The sequence below is a fragment of the Bos indicus genome, chromosome 6, assembly GCF_029378745.1.
Source record: "Bos indicus isolate NIAB-ARS_2022 breed Sahiwal x Tharparkar chromosome 6, NIAB-ARS_B.indTharparkar_mat_pri_1.0, whole genome shotgun sequence".
NCBI lineage: Eukaryota > Metazoa > Chordata > Mammalia > Artiodactyla > Bovidae > Bos > Bos indicus.
The window spans coordinates 61,732,278-61,751,019 of NC_091765.1; the positions used below are offsets into that span (position 1 = coordinate 61,732,278).

At 42.5% G+C, this 18,742-nt stretch overlaps 1 long non-coding RNA gene across 2 annotated transcripts in view; it reads left to right on the forward strand.

Moving 5' to 3' along the window:
- LOC139183626 (uncharacterized) overlaps positions 1–18,742 on the forward strand; it is a 97,870-nt gene continuing 79,128 nt past the window's right edge. For both annotated transcript variants that reach the window (XR_011567176.1, XR_011567177.1), the window contains exon 1: positions 1–18,742. This exon is cut by the window's right edge. This is a non-coding gene — a long non-coding RNA (uncharacterized lncRNA).

The window sequence follows — 18,742 nt, forward strand, 5'->3', positions numbered from 1 at the left end:
GCCCACCAGGCTCCCCCATTCCTGGGATTCTCCAGGCAAGAACACTGGAGTGGGTTGCCACTTCCTTCTCCAACGCATGAAAGTGAAAAAGCGAAGTCGTTCAGTTGTGTCCGACTCTTAGCGACCCCATGGACTGCAGCCTACCAGGCTCTTCCGTCCATGGGATTTTCCAAGCAAGAGTACTGGAGTAGGGTGCCATTGCCTTCTCCGTTTTTGCTGCCAGGATCCCCTCATTCCATGTTATACATTGTTCTGATCATTCCTCTCCTTTCTTTCTCTGAGAGCCTAATGTATAATGATATCCTTCAAGGTTATCAAGCACACCATCTTACAATTTACAGTTAGAAATGAAGCACAGCATCAGTTTAGATTTCCTGTTCTTACCCTCATTTATGCTGCAGAGTCTCTTGCCCTGAAACCGTCTTTCCTAATAGGTATTTCTTAGAGTCCTCAAAGGTGAGCCCCACAACTTGAATGTCAGCTGTAGACACCATTCGGTGTCTGCTGTATTCTTTCTCTCCTGCTTTAGCTGTCCATAATCCAGGTCCAGTGCCAAAGACATCTCTTGAAGGACTCATCATTATCAGTGCAGGTGGTGTTCACTGGGGGCCGCTGCTCCCTGATGCTCCCAAGGCTGCCAGTCCTCTGGAGTTCTCACTGCTGAGAAGTGGAGGAATGACCGTGGGCCAAGGATATTGCTGCATTTGGTCCTCCGGATATTGAAAAGCATTGTTGGGTGCTTTTTTTTTTTTTTGGTTGCTGTTTGTTTATTGTCTTCTTAAAGCTTTGAAGTGATGGTTGACTTGACTTCTACCATTCCTACCAATGTTTCAAAAATCTTAAGGTCAACTTTTAATCAGAACTCAAACCCAAGATTCTACATGAGCTTCTTTTTAAAAATAATTTTATTTATTTTTAGCTGTGTTGGCTGTCTTTATTGCTGCTAGGGTTTTTCTCTAGTTGCATCACTCCAGGGCTACTCTCTAGTTTCAGTGCATGGGCTTCTCCTGTTGCTGAGCACAGGCTCTAGGACACACGGACTTCAGTAGTTGCAGCTCCTGGGCTCTAGATAACAGGCTCAATGGTTGTGATGCTCAGGATTAGTTGCTCCACAGCATGTAGGCTCTTGCCACATCACGGATTGAATCCATGTCTTCTGCACTGGCCGGCTGATTTTCTTTACCACTGAACCACCAGGGAAGCCCCACATGAGCTTCTTGATGCTGTCTGAGCTTGCAAGGATTTGAATTACCCCATGGGGGGAGGTCTGGGAATGAGAGCCATGAGAAAATGATCTTCCTCTTGCTCTAAGAATCGCTGCTTTATTCTTGTAGAACCCATTACCCCAGTGAAGCCGACTGTTGTAAGGATCCATGGTGGTGGTAGCGCATCGTTCACACTGTGTTCCATTCATTCCTTTATTCACCAGATCCACTGAGCGCTTACTCCATGACCTGTTGAGAAGACAACAGTGAACCATACAAACATGACTCCTGTCCACCTGTGGTCTAAAAAGGGGGCAGGTATTACACAATCAAATGCACATTGATTACAGATGAGTTAAGACCATTAAAGGAAAAGCCAGGTTTATTAAGATTGTATGGGGAGGGGGTACCGGGACAGTCTCCTGGGTTGTGGGAAAGGGGTTCTGGGACAGCACCCCCTTGAGTACTGAAAGAGGGAAGCCGAGACCTGAAGCATGGGTAGGAGTTACACAGGAGTAAAGAGGAGAATGATGTTCTAGGCAGATAAAAAATTCTTTAAGATCAAGGTATCAGGGAATCTATAAAATATGTAAAACATTAATTTATCACTAGTAAAATGGCTGACTGCAGCATATTCAGTTTAAACATGGGTTGTAGTAATAATAATATCCAAAATAACCCATCTTATTCCCAGTGACTCAGGATACATTTTCTTTGTACCTGCTTCCTGCTCTGCAAAACCTGTGGTAAGTGAATATTTATGAGAATGTCAGGACCCTTTGGTTGATCAGGGTTGTTTTTTTTTGTTTTTGTTTTTGTTTAGTTTTTGATAATTTAAGTCATTTTCCAGGGAATTCCCTGGCAGTCCAGTGGTTAGGACTGTACTCTCACTGCCGAGAGCCCAGGTTCAATACCTGGTCACAGGGAACTAAAATCCCACAAGCTGCACGATGCAGCCGAAAAATAAGCCATGTCCAGAGCCTAGTCCTTTGCTTACACCATGGAATTTCTTGGTATGTTTTTTAAAGTGGTCATCAGCTTTGTGCTTTGGTGGGCTGGATCAGTGCTTGAAAAGCCCCTAAGTGTACATGTAAGGAAATTTCTGTGTCTTGATGCACAAATGAAGGAAAAAAACATGTTGTGTAAGAAAGGTGCAGCAAGAATTTCAGTATGGAGAGCTTGGACATCAGGGCACAGTGAGGCAGCTGGATGATAAGCACATTTCTTGCTCTTTGGCTTATCTGGTGGCGCTAATGGTAAAGAACCCCCCTGCCAGTGCAGGAGATGTAAGAGACACGGGTTTGATCCCTGGGTCAGGAAGATTCCCTGGAGGAGGGCATGGCAAACCACTCCAGTATTCTTGCCTGGGAAATTCCATGGACAGAGAATCCTGGCAGGCTACAGTTCATAGGGTCATCAAGAGTCAGACACGACTGAAGCTACTTAGCATGCACACATGCACACGTACAGGTATAACTGTTTCTGGGAACTGACATGACCTTTCTGGAAGAGGGTGAAGTAGAATTAAGAAGCCTTTCTGTGCAGCCTTTGGACATACTGGAGTTTTCATGAATCATGGTGGATGCCAGAAACATCCAGCAGTAGCCTTTGCTTCTGTCATTCTCATATTCTTTTATCTTTACAGTTTTATTCATTTGTTTATTGGCTGTGCTGGGTCTTCGTTGCTGTGCACGGGCTTCCTTAAGCTGTGGTGAGTGGGAGCCACCGTCTGGTTGCAGTGCACAGGCTTCTCGTGGCGGTGACTATTGTGGTGGAGCGTGGGCTCTGGGCAAGTGGGCTGTGGGAACTGTGGTGGACCAGCTTAGGTGCTCCGAGGCATGCAGGATCTTCCTGGACCAGGGATTGAACTCATGTCCTCTGCATTGGCAGGCCAATTCTTAACCACTGGATCACCAGGGAAGTCCTCATATCCTTTTTGATAGTTCCTGAAGCTTGTGAGTAAAACTAATCTGCATTCCTGAGATTTATTTCCACCATCCACAAACCCATCTCTGTGTCTCCTGCATCTAAGACAAGGATACAAACTTTGGATATCCAAGCAACTTGTACTCCTGGGTGTTATGTACATGATAACACCCAAGTGTCCCTTTTCTATGCCAATTTTCATAAGTTCCCATATTTGTCTATATGACACTCCAGTGTCCCTTTTTTATGCCAATTTTCACAGAGTTCCCATATTTGTCTATAGAATAGTATTGACTTATGCATAGCACTTTAAAACTGCCTCATGAGCCATGCATAAGTGTCTCATCCATTCATTCATTCAAGCAGCACATATTTATTGTACTAATTGAATATGGGGCTTCCCTTGTAGCTCAGCTGATAATCTGTCTGCAATGCAGGAGACCCCTATTTGATTCCTGGGTTGGGGAGATCCCCTGGAGAAGAAAACAGCAACCCACTCCAGTATTCTTGCCTGGAGAATCCTCGTGGACAGAAAAGCCTGGCTGGCTACAGTTCATGGGATCACAAAAAGTCGGACATGACTGAGCGACTAAGCTCAATAAGCACTGTTTATCAAGTGCTCTTTTATGAGCTGGTGGTGAACAAAACAAATTTCCTATCCTAATGAGCTCACATTTAACTGAGAGGCACAGGCAGTGAACAAGTATATATGTATTATAAAGAGAGAAATATGTCAATAATATAAGTGCTAAGAACAAAAAAAATGACAAGCGATAGGGAGTGATGAGAGTAGGGTATACTACTTGGTACAGGGCAGCCAAGAAGACCTCTCTGAGGAGATAACATTTTAGCAGAGACCTGAAAGAAATAAGGGAAGAAACGCCATGGTTTTGTGGGTAAAGAGCATTTTGCACAGTTGTTTAGTCACTAAGTCATGCACAACTCTTCTGTGACCCTGTGGACTGTCTGTAGCCTGTCAAGCTCCTCTGTCCATGAGATTTTCCTGGTAAGGATACTGGAGTGGGTTGCCATTTCCTTCTCCAGGGGACCTTTCCGACTCAGGGATCGAACCTGTGTCTCCTGCATTGGCAGTAATAAGCATTATATATATTGGCAGGCAGATTCTTTATCACTGAGCCACCATGGTTTTGCACAGGGGGTACAGCAAATGCCAAAGAACTGAGGAATGAGTATGTTTTACTTGTTCAAGGAATAGTAAGCACAGTTGTGGGTGTGGGATGGGGCATTGAGATGATGGTGGGTGGGAAGGAAAATGTGTTGGGACATAAAAGTCTGAGAAGTGGTCAGAGGCCAGAACAAGTCAGGCAAGGTTTTAACAAACTCTCTGTGATGGGCAGGACTTGGAAGGTCTTGAGCAAGGTCTGACATGATCCAACTTAGGTTCCATCCAAGAGATCCCAGAATGGCAGAGGCCTTTGTTGTCAGACTGCGAGTGGTTGTCCCTGGAAGGGCTCCAGGACTCCCACCTCGCTCTAACCAGGGCAACCTCACTTTGGTCTACTTCACGTGTTTGACTTCTGGATAGAAATTTTTAAAAGAAAGGTTCTCATTATTTCAAAAACTTCTGAAAATTGTTGTTTTATATTACTTTTGATATTCATAGAAATGAGTGGCAAGTGGAAAAATTAAAGTAATAGGAAATGAGTATCTCATACATTTTACTCCATTGAGAAGACAAACATGGAAACGACTATGAAGGCAGGGGCGGTCAATCTGAACCTCTAAATGCAGCTGGACCATCTGCATTTAGACCAGTTTGGTTGTTCCTTTGTGTTAACTACAAAGTAAAAGGGCGAAATTACGGGGGAGGATTATGTAGGGAAATTATAATACTTTTCAGTTGGGTGGGGATAGAAGGCTGTTCAAAACAAGTGGATTGTTCACATCCATCTTTAAGAACACATGTAGTCAAGATGGGGATTCCTTGTGCAGTGCAAAACTGAGCTTTAAAAACATAAGCTGTAAATTTACATTTTAGATAGAACTTGTCATTTTTGCCTCTTGCCTTTTGCATTACTTTTTTGAGTAGGAAAAAAATCTAATGTCGGAATTTTAAAAAATTGATATTTTAAAATATTTTCATGAATTTTTAAATTCATTATCTCACAGAGGTATTTTTAAGGTATTATTAAGTTATTGGCTACATTGACTAAGTGACAACAATATGATAGGGTGTGTGTTTTTAATGCGATTGATTTAAAAAGACATAAATCTTTAAAACTCAAAACCTCAGTAAAAGTATGTCATTATTGAAAGGAAGCTTGCTCTCTGCTAGCCTCTGTGTTGAACGTTCATTTTATATGCATTAGGTGTTTTAATCTCCACCGCCACCCAGAATCTGGCATTATTTCACGTTCCACAGATAAACTGAGTCACAGAAAGTAAAATGATTGACCCCGACTAGGAGAGCTGAGCTTGGGAAATGGATCTGTCAGCCTCAAGGCCAGCCCTTTTGTGGCTGCATGGAGCCATTCTCCCAGGAAGGGAAGGGTGGTTTGTCTGGAATTCTCCAGACGTGGTCCAGATCTTGGTGACAGAAATTTCACAGCCTCTGTGCCTTTGTGAAATTGTCTTCACGTGAGCCTGTCATCCTGTGACCACATATGAAAGTCGTTCCTAATGCTCTGGGGTTTGGAACCTTTGCAGATCAGCATCTTGGGGTTCTTCTGGGGATGGATATTTACCATCTGAAGTAACTTTAAAAAAATTACCTAATGAACCCTCAGAATTTTGATAGCCATAAAATAATACTAATTGTGCTTGCCTACATACTGGGTTGCTAGATGTGAACCCCTGATATTAAGATATGTTTGTCAATATCTTTTTCCTCAAGAAATCAAGATATCTAGGAATATCAGTCCTTAGAATGTTCTTTGCTTGAATAAATTTATTTCTTAATCCTGAAAACATAAAAGCCTAGTCTATAATATTTGGGTTTTAATGTGTAAAAAAATGGAAATGGATTAAAAGTTAGGTATTGACACTAAGGAGAAGGAACAGACATTACTTGTGTGAATGCCCCTGGGTCACAGTGTGTTCATTAAATGTTGATGGAATCTGAAGTTCTTCAGCTGGAGGAATCAGGCTGAGGAAGAATGAAAATAGTCAGTTTTCTTCAGTGTCCTCTCTACCTTCTCTGTCTGAGTGTGTCTCTCTCTGTCTCTCTCTGTCTCTCTGTTGCCCTCCTTTTAGCTGAAAGATAAAAAGTACTAGGATAACCAACAAAATTACAAAAAAAAAGTAGAATAGAAAGTGGGAACTTAACCTAGTAATTTGAAAACACATTGTGAGATTACAAATATTAAAACAGTAGTTGACCAGGGATTAGGCAGCAGTTGTTCAGTCCCTAAGCCATGTCTGACTCTTTGTGACCCCATGGACTGCAGCACACCCAGCTTCTGTGTCCTTCAGTCTCTCCCAGAGTTAGCTCAAACTCATGTCCATTACAGTGATGCTATCTAACCATCTCATCCTCTGCCGTCCCCTTCTCCTTTTGCCTTCAATCTTTCGCAGCATCAGGGTCTTTTTCACTGAGTCAGCTCTTCTCATTAGGCAGGAGATTAGATTAGAAGATAAGAATCAGATTACTTCCAGTTGGGTAAAGGAAAACAGAATCAGTGAGAAAGTGACTGGATGGATATTTAAAAATTAATTTGTTCTGTCATTTTCTAATTCTTTAGGAAAAAAGAATGACAAGGTATTTTCTCATTGCTTACATCAAAGTAAATTCCATTTGGAGGAGATTTTCATGTAAAAACTTAGCTCCATAAAATATTAGAAAGAAAAGAAATATCTTAGGATGGTAAAAGGTTTTTAAAGCATAACTCTAAAGTAGAAATAGGAACAGTTGATTGATTTTATTAAATTTTAATTAAGAGCTTGTATATGATTAAAAATATAATACCCAATTGAAAGACATGTAAACTTGGACCAAGATATGCAATCTTATAAAAGTTATTATCTTTATTATATGAGGAGCCCTTCTGAGTAGAAAAAAATCATCCTTCCAATATCATAGTTTAACAGAATGATGAACATACTTAACATCAATTTTGCTGGGAAAAAAAAACCTGTTTAGTAAGTGTTTAAGAAAATACTTTTAATGTCACAAGCAATCACATAGTTGCATATTGAAATGAAGAAGGAGGTGGAAAGTAAATCCTTGGGATGTCCTAGAACTCAGGGGAGAAGTGTGCTAGATCCATGGGCTTAAAACATCAAAGGACAGGAGGTGGGTGATGACACAAGATGGGTGAGTGACAGAGAGTGGAGAGAAGAGAGGTGACCTAAGAATGGTACTACCAGAATGCTTCCAGAGGTTTCAGTGGAGAGTGCCCACGGGCAGGAGAAGCTCTGGTTAGTGATGGTGACACTGAGAAAGGATACAGTTCCTGAAGGACGTGCTTCACAGGTTGAAAAGCCACAAAGAGGTTTAGCAAGATCAGGGTTAAAAAGAAAGATGTTTAAAGGTTAGACAGTTGTTGGCAGCCTCCCTGAGAACACGGGGTGCCCAGCCAGATTACAGTGGGTTTAGGAATAGATGGATGAAGAAATTGAGAGATGACTCTTTTGAGAAGCTGGCTGTGAAAGGATGGAAAGAATTCAGGTTATGGTAGGGGCCATTATTATTCTTTAGTTTTATTTATGAGAAAGGATTAGTAGAGCATGCTTATATACTGAGGGAGTAGGGGAATGTTATGGGGTGAATTGTGTCCTCCAGAATTCATGTGCTGAAGTTCTAACCTTGAGTACCTTAGACTGTGACTTATTTGGAAACAGGGATTTTGGAGATATAATTAATTCATATGAGGTTATATTGGTGTAGGGTGGGCCCTAGTCCAATATGACTGGTTTCACAGGTGGGTTCTTTATGGCTGAGCCACTGGGGAAGCCTTAAAGGAAATGTTGTGTGGAGATATGCAAACAGAGAGAATGCCATATGAACAGGAAGGCAGAGCTTAGGGTTATGTGTCTACAGGCCTAGGACCACCAAAGATTGTCAGCAAACCACCGGACTTGAGGTGGGAGACTTAGAACAGGTCTTTCTCTAGCACTTTCAGCAGGCCATCACCTTGGCAACAGTTTGATTTCCAACTTCTGTCCTCCCAAACTGTGAGACAATACTTCCGTTATTTAAGTAGTACTTTGATGTGGGAGCCCTGGAAAAAAGAGACAACAGAGGAGGAGAAGGGAGGGATGGGAAGAGGAGACCTGAATAAAGCCTAAGTCGAAGGCTCTGGCTGGGTGGTAATGTCAGCAGCATCTGCTTAGTGACCACCGTGGGAGATTTGTTAAAGGATATGTGGAAATGCTTCCGAACCAACTAGGCAAGTTGTAGAGCCCTACATCCAGTGTTTTGGTTGCATCTCTTTGATCAAATGACCTAGAAGTCACTTCTACATACTGCCTGCTGGAGACAAAAATCCTTGTGATTTTTTTTCTAATTGATCATTTCTTTATTATGTAAGTTCAATAAAATCTAACATCACATAGCATAATTCAGAGTGCTTTTAAAGATAACAATTATAGGAACTTGGCAAGATAAATCTTGGTAGTATTGACAAAGTGTTTATGTAGATTTTTCCAAATACCTCAACTTGAGCAGGAAAGTGGGAGTGAATAAGTAACAAATTACACTCAACAATATTTTAACAAATTGATTTCCACTAAAATGAAAAAAGATTCATATCTTGGCTGAATATTAATTCTTATGCTCTTTATAGAGGGCCAAATTAATCTTTAGAATAAAATTCATAATTCAACCAAATAAAAACTACATACATCAAGCAAAAGAGCTAGAAATTTGTTCAATGAATTGCAACTGCTGCTTAACTCAACTTGATCTTCATCTGTTTACTTTTGGGGAACAAATGCATTATCAGACAATTGCTACCGTATCTACTTTGCACATGACTTTTAATATTTATTTATTTATTTAGCTGTGCCGGGTCTTCTTTGTGGTGCACAGGCTTTCTCTAGTTGCAGTGAACCAGGGCTACTCTTTGTTGTGGTACACAGGCTTCTTATTGTAGTGGCTTCTCTTGTAGAGCATGACCTCTTGGCGCTCGGGCTTCAGTAGTTGCAGCACAGGGTCTCAGTAGTTGTGGTGCATAGGCTTAGTTGCCCCATGGCATGTGGGATCTGTCTTTGGACCAGGGACTGAATGCCTGTCCCCTGCACTGGCAGAGAGATTCTTAACCACTGGACCACTAGGGGAGTCCCTGTAAATGACTTTGGATGATGTTGTTTTTGCTAAAAGGATATGAATACTATGATGAGCAGGAGAAGGGCTATTTTGTGTTTTTGGATTGCCTGGAAAATCCTACATCTGAGCAGCAGTTATGTTCAGTGGTGGCGTATGAGGTGAAGAGGGGGGAAAAGGAGCACTAAACAGACAGGTTACGGCTTGCCAAACTGTGTGGTCTAGGGCAAGTCACTTCACTTCTCTGCTTCCTTATCTTTGTTGTTGTTTAGTCACTCAGTAAGGTCCAACTCTTCTGCAACCCCATGGACTGTAGCCTGCCAGGCTCCTCTGTCCATGGGATTTCCCAGGTAAGAATACAGGAGTGGGTTGCCATTTCCTTTTCCAGGGGATCATCCCAACCCAGGGATCGAAACCACATTTCTTGCATCTCCCACATTGGCAGGTGGATTCTTTACCACTGAGCTACCAGAGAAGCCCTTCCTTATGTCTCAGTTCAGTTCAGTTCAGTTGCTCAGTCTTGTCCGACTCTTTGCGACCCCATGAATCACAGCACGCCAGGCCTCCCTGTCCATCACCAACTCCCGGAGTTCACTCAGACTCATGTCCATCGAGTCAGTGATGCCATCCAGCCATCTCATCCTCTGTCATCCCCTTCTCCTCCTGCCCCCAATCCCTCCCAGCATCAGAGTCTTTTCCAATGAGTCAACTCTTCGCATGAGGTGGCCAAAGTACCGCAGTTTCAGCTTTAGCATCATTCCTTCCAAAGAAATCTCAGGGCTGATGTCCTTCAGAATGGACTGGTTGGATCTCCTTGCAGTCCAAGGGACTCTCAAGAGTCTTCTCCAACACCACAGTTCAAAAGCATCAATTCTTCGACACTCAGCTTTCTTCACAGTCCAACTCTCACATCCATACATGACCACTGGAAAAACCATAGCCTTGACTAGAAGGACCTTTGTTGGCAAAGTAATGTCTCTGCTTTTGAATATGCCATCTAGGTTGGTCATAACTTTTCTTCCAAGAAATAAGCATCTTTTAATTTCATGGCTGCAGTCACCATCTGCAGTGATTTTGGAGCCCAGAAAAATAAAGTCTGACACTGTTTCCACTGTTTCCCCATCTATTTCCCATGAAGTGATGGGACCAGATGCCATGATCTTCGTTTTCTGAATGTTGAGCTTTAAGCCAACTTTTTCACTCTCCACTTTCACTTTCATCAAGAGGCTTTGTAGTTCCTCTTCACTTTCTGCCATAAGGGTGGTGTCATCTGCATATCTGAAGTTATTGATATTTCTCCCGGCAGTCTTGATTCCAGCTTGTGCTTCTTCCAGCCCAGAGTTTCTCGTGATGTACTCTGCATATAAATTAAATAAGCAGGGTGACAATATACAGCCTTGACGTACTCCTTTTCCTACTTGGAACCAGTCTGTTGTTCCATGTCCAGTTCTAACTGTTGCTTCCTGACCTGCATACAGGTTTCTCAAGAGGCAGATCAGGTGGTCTGGTATTGCCATCTCTTTCAGAATTTTCCACAGTTTATTGTGATCCACACAGTCAAAGGCTTTGGCATAGTCAATAAAGCAGAAATAGATGTTTTTCTGGAACTCTCTTGCTTTTTCGATGATCCAGCGGATGTTGGCAATTTGGTCTTTGGTTCCTCTGCCTTTTCTAAAACCAGCTTGAACATCTGGAAGTTCACAGTTCATGTATTGCTGAAGCCTGGCTTGGAGAATTTTGAGCATTCCTTTACTAGTGTGTGAGATGAGTGCAATTGTGCAGTAGTTTGAGCATTCTTTGGCATTGCCTTTCTTTGGGATTGGAATGAAAACTGACCTTTTCCAGTCCTGTGGCCACTGCTGAGTTTTCCACACAGGGTTAACTGGGCCTACTTAATTATTGTATGGGGAAGCATCTAGCAGAGTGTCTGAGGCAGAGTAAAAGTGCAATTGATGTTGGTAGCATCTCTTTAATAATGAGGATCTGTAATGGGTGACAGTATAGTGGAGTGGGAGACAAGTGAGTTTTGGAATAGGCTGATCTAGATACAAATTTTAGCTCAGCTTCTTACCAGAGCTTGGTTGACTGAACTCCTTTGAGTCTTGTTGTCTTCATCTTCACACTTTTATTTTGGAAAGTTATATATTGATTAAATGAGATAGCATAAAAGAAGAAAGCATCTGGCATAGTGACTCTCAGAGTCACTGCTGGCCTATATGACATCTTTATATGAATTGCAAAAATCAAACCCTTCTCCAAGTGGTTTGACTTCTGCCTATTAAAGAATCTTCCTAATTTACTAATAATTAGAACAAAACACTTTACTGCTTACATTAATTTCCCAGAACCATGGCAGGATATCACATGTTGGGTGGCTTTTAAACAGCAAGAGCTTATTTCTCATAGTTCTGCAGCCTATAGAGTCACGATCCAGGTGCTGACAGGGTTGATTTCTCCTCAGGCCTCTCCTCTTAGCTTGCCGACGGCCGCCTTCTCACCCTGTCCTCACATGGACTCACTGTGTGCATACACCATTGCTGTCTCTTCCTCCTCTTGTAAGGACGCCAGTCCTGTGGGTTTAGGGCTCCATCCTTTTGATCTTATTTAACTTAAATTACCTTGATAAAGGCCCTATCTCCAAATACAGTTACAGTGGGTTAGGACTCCAACGTACGCATTTACAAGGGACACAGTTCATTCCGTAACACTACTGTCTGCCAAAAAATTGTCAGACTAAATAGTCAAATCTGTGGTGTTTACACTTTGAATGTGGTGCTGCTGTGCAGAGTGTGACTTGGAGAGCTATTCACAAGTCTGGCACATAGTAGGTGCTGATTTAATGTATATTTTCTGTTCTTCCCTCTGTCTCCTGTCTTGGTCCCTCTGTCGGCTATCCCGGTCTTCCTTTCTTCCCCCTAGGCAGAGCACTCCCATTGGTAGACCTTACAGCCTTATCTGAGTTGTCTCCATTCTGATTCGAGTGGCCATGACCCCCTAATGAGGACTCTCCATGGGGAACAAATATAACTTGATTTTTCTGGTCCCCACATATATTGAGTCAGAGTTGATGTCTGTATATCCCACTGTCTCCTCATCTTTATCCCACTGTCGCCTCATCTCAAGCTCACCTGTGAGCATGAAACTGGAGGAAATCAAATGGAGCTCCTCAGCAGTAAAAGGCAGGGGAGTTCTAGGAGCAGAAGCCAAACAAGGAAACACTTGGTGAAGAGGTACTGATGCTGGACCTGGTGCTATGTGCCTGCCCTTTCATCTTAGCTCCACCATTCCTACTCACTTCCTGAAGTCTTTTGTCCAGTGGTCTTTCTGGTCACCCCTATGCTTGTCATCATTGATGACTTCAGCTTCTAAGAGCTGATCCATCCGACATCTGAGCCAATGACTTTCATCTCCATCCCATTGCAGCTGCCATACTACTCATCTTCAAATATTGCAACATTCCAAAATGACTGCTCCACTCATCCCACTCCTTAACTGAAACCTCCTATACTTCCATTTGTTTTGCCTGATTCCCTGCTGTAACATTTCATTGCTGTCATTGAGATGGCTGGTCCACTGATCAAACTCCTTTCTCTGTATCTTGCGGAGCCCTCCTGCCCTTTCCTTCCCTCATTATCTAACTTAGATTCCACGGCACATCATTGTGATCACCGTCTAATAGATATCGTGAATTCCCTTGATTCTTTCATCTTTTGTTACTCTTACGTGGTAAAATTCTGACCTTGGATGAACCCAAGCATTTGCCTTCTCTAGCCTTACACCTGAATACTTGGGCATTGCTACCTTGTACCTGTGGTGGTCTTACCTTAACATGAAATACGCTTGCTTTCCTACTTTCCCAGTGACATTTTATGACTCGCTTGATACCCAGACTTCCCAACCCTTCCTCCATTTTTTTCCAAGTAGTTGTCAGCTGGTGAAATTATCTTCTTGGAGAAATAGAAGCCATCAAATGAGATCTCCTTTATCTTTCCCTTATGGTATCTACAGACCTTTCTGTGTCTGCATCATCCTGGCTCTCCCTCTGTCATGTACTTCCTGTACTTGCTATCTCTGTGCCTTTTCCTCTTTCCCTACCTGACTGTCTCCTCTTCTTAATGAAGCATAGAAGCCTCCTCAAATTCCTTCCTTGACCCAATCTTCCTCCTGTAATTGCTCCATTTCTCTGCTTCTCATCATTGTCAAACTTCTCAAAGGGGCTGTCTTTTGTCTCTGTATTTCCACCAAAAACACTCTTCATTTTCATCGATTGCCTAATATGATGGACCCTGTTCAGTCCTCATTTTGTTTGGCTTAGTAGCAGCAAGTCAACAAAGTTAAAAACTCCTCTTTAATACGAGGTACACTGCCTTCTAGTTTTATATCTGTCTTCTTATACAGTCTGAGTATCACATTTTCTTAGGAATTGGTCATAGGCCCTCTTTTTTTCCATGCTATCTTTCCACATCATCATCTCCATTCCCATGCTTTTAGATACCATCTATATACCCTTATGGCAGAAAGTGAAGAGGAACTAAAAAGCCTCTTGATGAAAGTGAAAGAGGAGAGTGAAAAAGTTGGCTTAAAGCTCAACATTCAGAAAACGAAGATCATGGCATCTGGTCCCATCACTTCATGGGAAATAGATGGGGAAACAGTATCGACTTTATTTTTCTGGGCTCCAAAATCACTGCAGCCATGAAATTAAAAGACGCTTACTCCTTGGAAGAAAAGTTATGACCAACCTAGATAGCATATTCAAAAGCAGAGACATTACTTTGCCAACAAAGGTCCGTCTAGTCAAGGGTATGGTTTTTCCAGTGGTCATGTGAGAGTTGGACTGTGAAGAAAGTTGAGCGTCGAAGAATTGATGCTTTTGAACTGTGGTGTTGGAGAAGACTCTTGAGAGTCTCTTGGACTGCAAGGAGATCCAACCAGTCCATTCTGAAGGAGATCAGCCCTGAGATTTCTTTGGAAGGAATGATGCTAAAGCTGAAACTCCAGTACTTTGGCCACCTCATGTGAAGAGTTGACTCATTGGAAAAGACTCTGATGCTGGGAGGGATTGGGGGCAGGAGGAGAAGGGGATGACAGAGGATGAGATGGCTGGATGGCATCACTGACTCAATGGAAGTGAGTTTGAGTGAACTCTGGGAGATGGTGATAGACAGGGAGGCCTGGCGTGCCGCAATTCATGGGGTCACAGAGAGTCTGACACGACTGAGTGACTGAACTGAACTGAGCTGATAGAGTGATGATGATTCCAGCTCCACTTTCTCTTCTGAACTTCAGAACTGATGAAGATCTGACATCTCTACTTGGATGTTTTGCATAGATCTTAGTCATGAAATGTCTATAATTCTTTATAGCCACTTCTCAAAATATTTATCTCAAACTCTTTACCATGTCAGGAAATGGTAATACATAGTAAACCAGCTGAAAAACCTGGGAGTTAGTCTTTTTTTTTTTTTTAAGTTTATTTATTTAATATTTTTGGCTGCACTGGGTCTTTGTTGCTACTCATGGGCTTTCTCTAGTTGTGCCGAATGGGGGCTATTAGCAATGCATGGACTTCTCATTTTAGTGGCTTCTCTTGTTGCAGAGCATGGGCTGTAGGGCACATGGACTTGAGTAGCTGTGGCATGTGGGCTTAGTTGCCCCTTGGCATATTGAATCTTCCTGGACCAGGGATTGAACCCGTGTTCCCTGCATTGGCAGGCAGGTTCATAACCCCTGGACCACCAGGGAAGTTCAGGATTTTTCTTGATTTTTTTTTCTCTGCCTTACCTTCCATATCTAATACATCACATTTGGACTTGACTTCCAAAATATTTTTGCAATTAGGCTACATCTCTCCATTTCTACTGCCATCAACAAAGTGCAACCAATATAACTTCACTTCTAGGCCACTTGTTCCTAACCTGTCTTTCTAATTATATTCTTGCAGCTCTCCAAACCACTTTCTACCCAGCTGCCACAGTGGATTACACAATGTAGATTTCATCCTTCCATTTCTCTGATAAAGACTATTTAGAGACTTTCTGTTCTTTTGGAATAAAAACTGAACACTGTTCCATGTCCATACAAGCCTGCCCTGCACGGATTGTTGTTGTTTAGTTGCTAAGTTGTGTCTGACTCTTCTACAACTCCATGGACTGTAGCCCGCCAGGCTCTTCTGTCCATGGGATTTCCCAGGCAAGAATACTAGAGTGGGTTGTCCTTTCCTTCTCCAGGGTATCTTCCTGATCCAGGGATTGAACGCACGTCTCCAGCATTGCAGGTAGATTCTTTACCACTGAGCCATGTAAATGATTCGCAATCATTTAGCTGAAGTGATTTCTAAGCAAAGTATTGAAGGTATGGCTCAACCCTTCCTGACTGCTGATAGTAAATGCCAGAAGAGAGAAATGAATGGAAGATGGAATTGTTAAGGAGAAAGGAACTAGACTTAGAGATTTGGACAATTCTCAGCCTATCCATATCAGAAAAAGTGAGAAAGCGTGTTCAGGAAAGAACTCTAAGGGTATATCCAATTGACCATTGGATAAGGAGATTAGTAAGGGTTGCAACACGGACCTCATCAGCCATCTAGACAGAGGCCAGGTGTTATCCTTTAAGATGAAGGGGAAATGACCTCAAAGGTGACAGAGATCTTTAGGACTGTTTCCTTCGTTTCAAAAGGGAGAACCATTGCCTTACTTTCAGCAGGCCAGCTGACCTCTGCCTAAAGCCATGGGGATAGGGCCATCCAGAACCTGGGAGTCCCCACCCCTGCAGGACAGAATTTCAGATCAGGGTGGATCACTCCCCCAGTGGGTCCAGAAGGTGGGACTCTTGCCCTAGTGGGTTTGAAAGGTAGGACTTCTGTTTCAATAGGCCTGGGGCACAGAGAATTGTGCTAAAGAGGATTATTTTTGAGCTTTAAGATGAAGAAGAACTAAAAAGCCTCTTGATGAAAGTGAAAAAGGAGAGTGAAAAAGTTGGCTTAAAGCTCAACATTTAGAAAACTAAGATAATGGCATCTGGTCCCATCACTTTATGGGAAATAGATGGGGAAACAGTGGCAGACTTTATTTTGGGGGATTCCAAAATCACTGCAGATGGTGACTGCAGCCATGAAATTAAAAGATGCTTACTCCTTGGAAGGAAAGTTATGACCAACTTAGATAGCATATTCAAAAGCAGAGACATTACTTTGCCAACAAAGTTTCGTCTAGTCAAGGCTATGGTTTTTCCTGTGGTCATGTATGGATGTAAGAGTTGGACTATAAAGAAGGCTGAGTGCCGAAGAATTGATGCTTTTGAACTGTGGTGTTGGAGAAGACTCTTGAGAGTCCCTTGGACTGCAAGGAGATCCAACCAGTCCATCCTAAAGGAGATCAGTTCTGGGTGTTCATTGGAAGAACTGATGTTGAAGCTGAAACTGAAATATTCAGCTGAATATTCAAAACTGAAATACTTTGGCCACCTGATGTAAAGAATTGACTCATTTGAAAAGACCCTGATGCTGGGAAAGATTGAGGGCAGGAGGAGAAGGGGACGACAGAGGATGAGATGGTTGGACGGCATCACCAATTCAATGGACATGAGTTTGAGTAAACTGTGGGAGTTGGTGATGGACAGGGAGGCCTGGCGTGCTGCAGTCCATGGGGTCACAAAGAATCAGACACGACTGAGCGACTGAACTGAACTGAACTGAACTGAAGATCTGATGGAGTTTGCTTGGCAGTTTGGACTTATTTCGGACCCATTAACACTTTATTCTTTCCTGTTTCACCCTTTTGGAATAGAAATGTCTATCCTATGCCTGTCCCACCATTATATTTTGGAGCCATACAACTTGTTTAATTTCACAGGTTCTCATATGAAGAGTAATTTTCCTCAAGATGAATCATGCCTTGAATCTTACCCATGTCTAATTTAGATGATATTTAGATGCGACTTTGAACTTTAGACTTTAAGGTTGTTGCTGGAATGAGTTGAAACTCCGGGGCTGTTGAGATGTAATGAATCTATTTTCATGTGAGAAGAACATAAATTTTGGAGGGCCAGAGGTGAATGGCTATAGTTTGTATATTTGTGTTCTTTCGATTTCATACGTTGAAACTCTAACCCCTACCATGATGTTACTAGGAGATGGGGTCTTTGGGAGGTGATTAGGTCTCTGAAGAGCTCCCCCATCTTTTCTGCCATGGGAGGACACAGTCGTCTGGAGCCAGGAAGCAGGCTCTCACCAGATACAAAATCCGTCAGCACCTTGCTCTTGGACTTCAGCCTCCAGAACTTAAGAAATAAATTTCTTTTGTTTACAAGATATTGGTGCCTACACACTTTCCTTGGGGTTTTGATACACGCTGTTCCTCTGTCTGGGATTATCTTCCCTTCAGTCTTTGTTAGGCTGGTTCCTTCTCAACTGTGAAGTCTCTTTGTACATGTCTCCCCTCCTATAGACAAGAGGGTCTTGGCCACCCTTTATCAAGTGTGTCTCCACCTCTGTTATTCTCTTACATAGCATGCTGCTCTTTGCCCTCACAGCATTGATCACAGTGGTGATTTCATATTTATGCCTTTGTTCTTGTTTATGTCTGGCTCTCCCACTAGACTGTCAGCCCCGTGAAGGCAGGAACCATGCTGGATTGTCCTCCATAGTGAGCCCAACACTTAGCATAATGCTTAGCATCTAGGAGGCACATTTGCTGAAGTTTTGAATGAACCAGCTGTTAGATATTGGTTAAGTCAGTTATCATTTCTGAACTTAAACTTCCTCACCTGCATCCCCTAAAGTATCACCCTATGCTATGCTATGCTAAGTCACTTCAGTTGTGTCCGACTCTGTGCGACCCCATAGGCAGCAGCCCATCAGGCTCCCCCATCCCTGGGATTCTCCAGGCAAGAACACTGGAGTGGGTTGCCATTTCCTTCTCCAATGCATGAAAGTGAAAAGAGAAAGGGAAGTCGCTCAGTCATATCCGACTCTTAGTGACCCCGTGGACTGCAGCCTACCAGGCTCCTCCGTCCATGGGATTTTCCAGGCAAGAGTACTGGAGTGGGGTGCCATTGCCTTCTCCGAGTATCACCCTAAGATTTATAAAATGATTATGAGAAACCTTATGAGTCATTATGTTTTTAAAATGATATTTCCATTTTAATTAGTACCTATTAATTCCCTGCTAGGAAAGGTGAGGGAATTAACACTCCCACTTCTTTCTCCACATCCCCCTCTGTTTTTCTTGGTCATATTATTTTATTATATATTGGCAAGTTCTGTAACATCTACACCTGTGAATTCCCTCAGTTACTTATCTTAGCTTTCTGTTTAAATGGATTAATTGCTCACCATCTGTATCAATTTAGATTCGTGATTTCAAACAACAAAACCCAACTTTGGTTA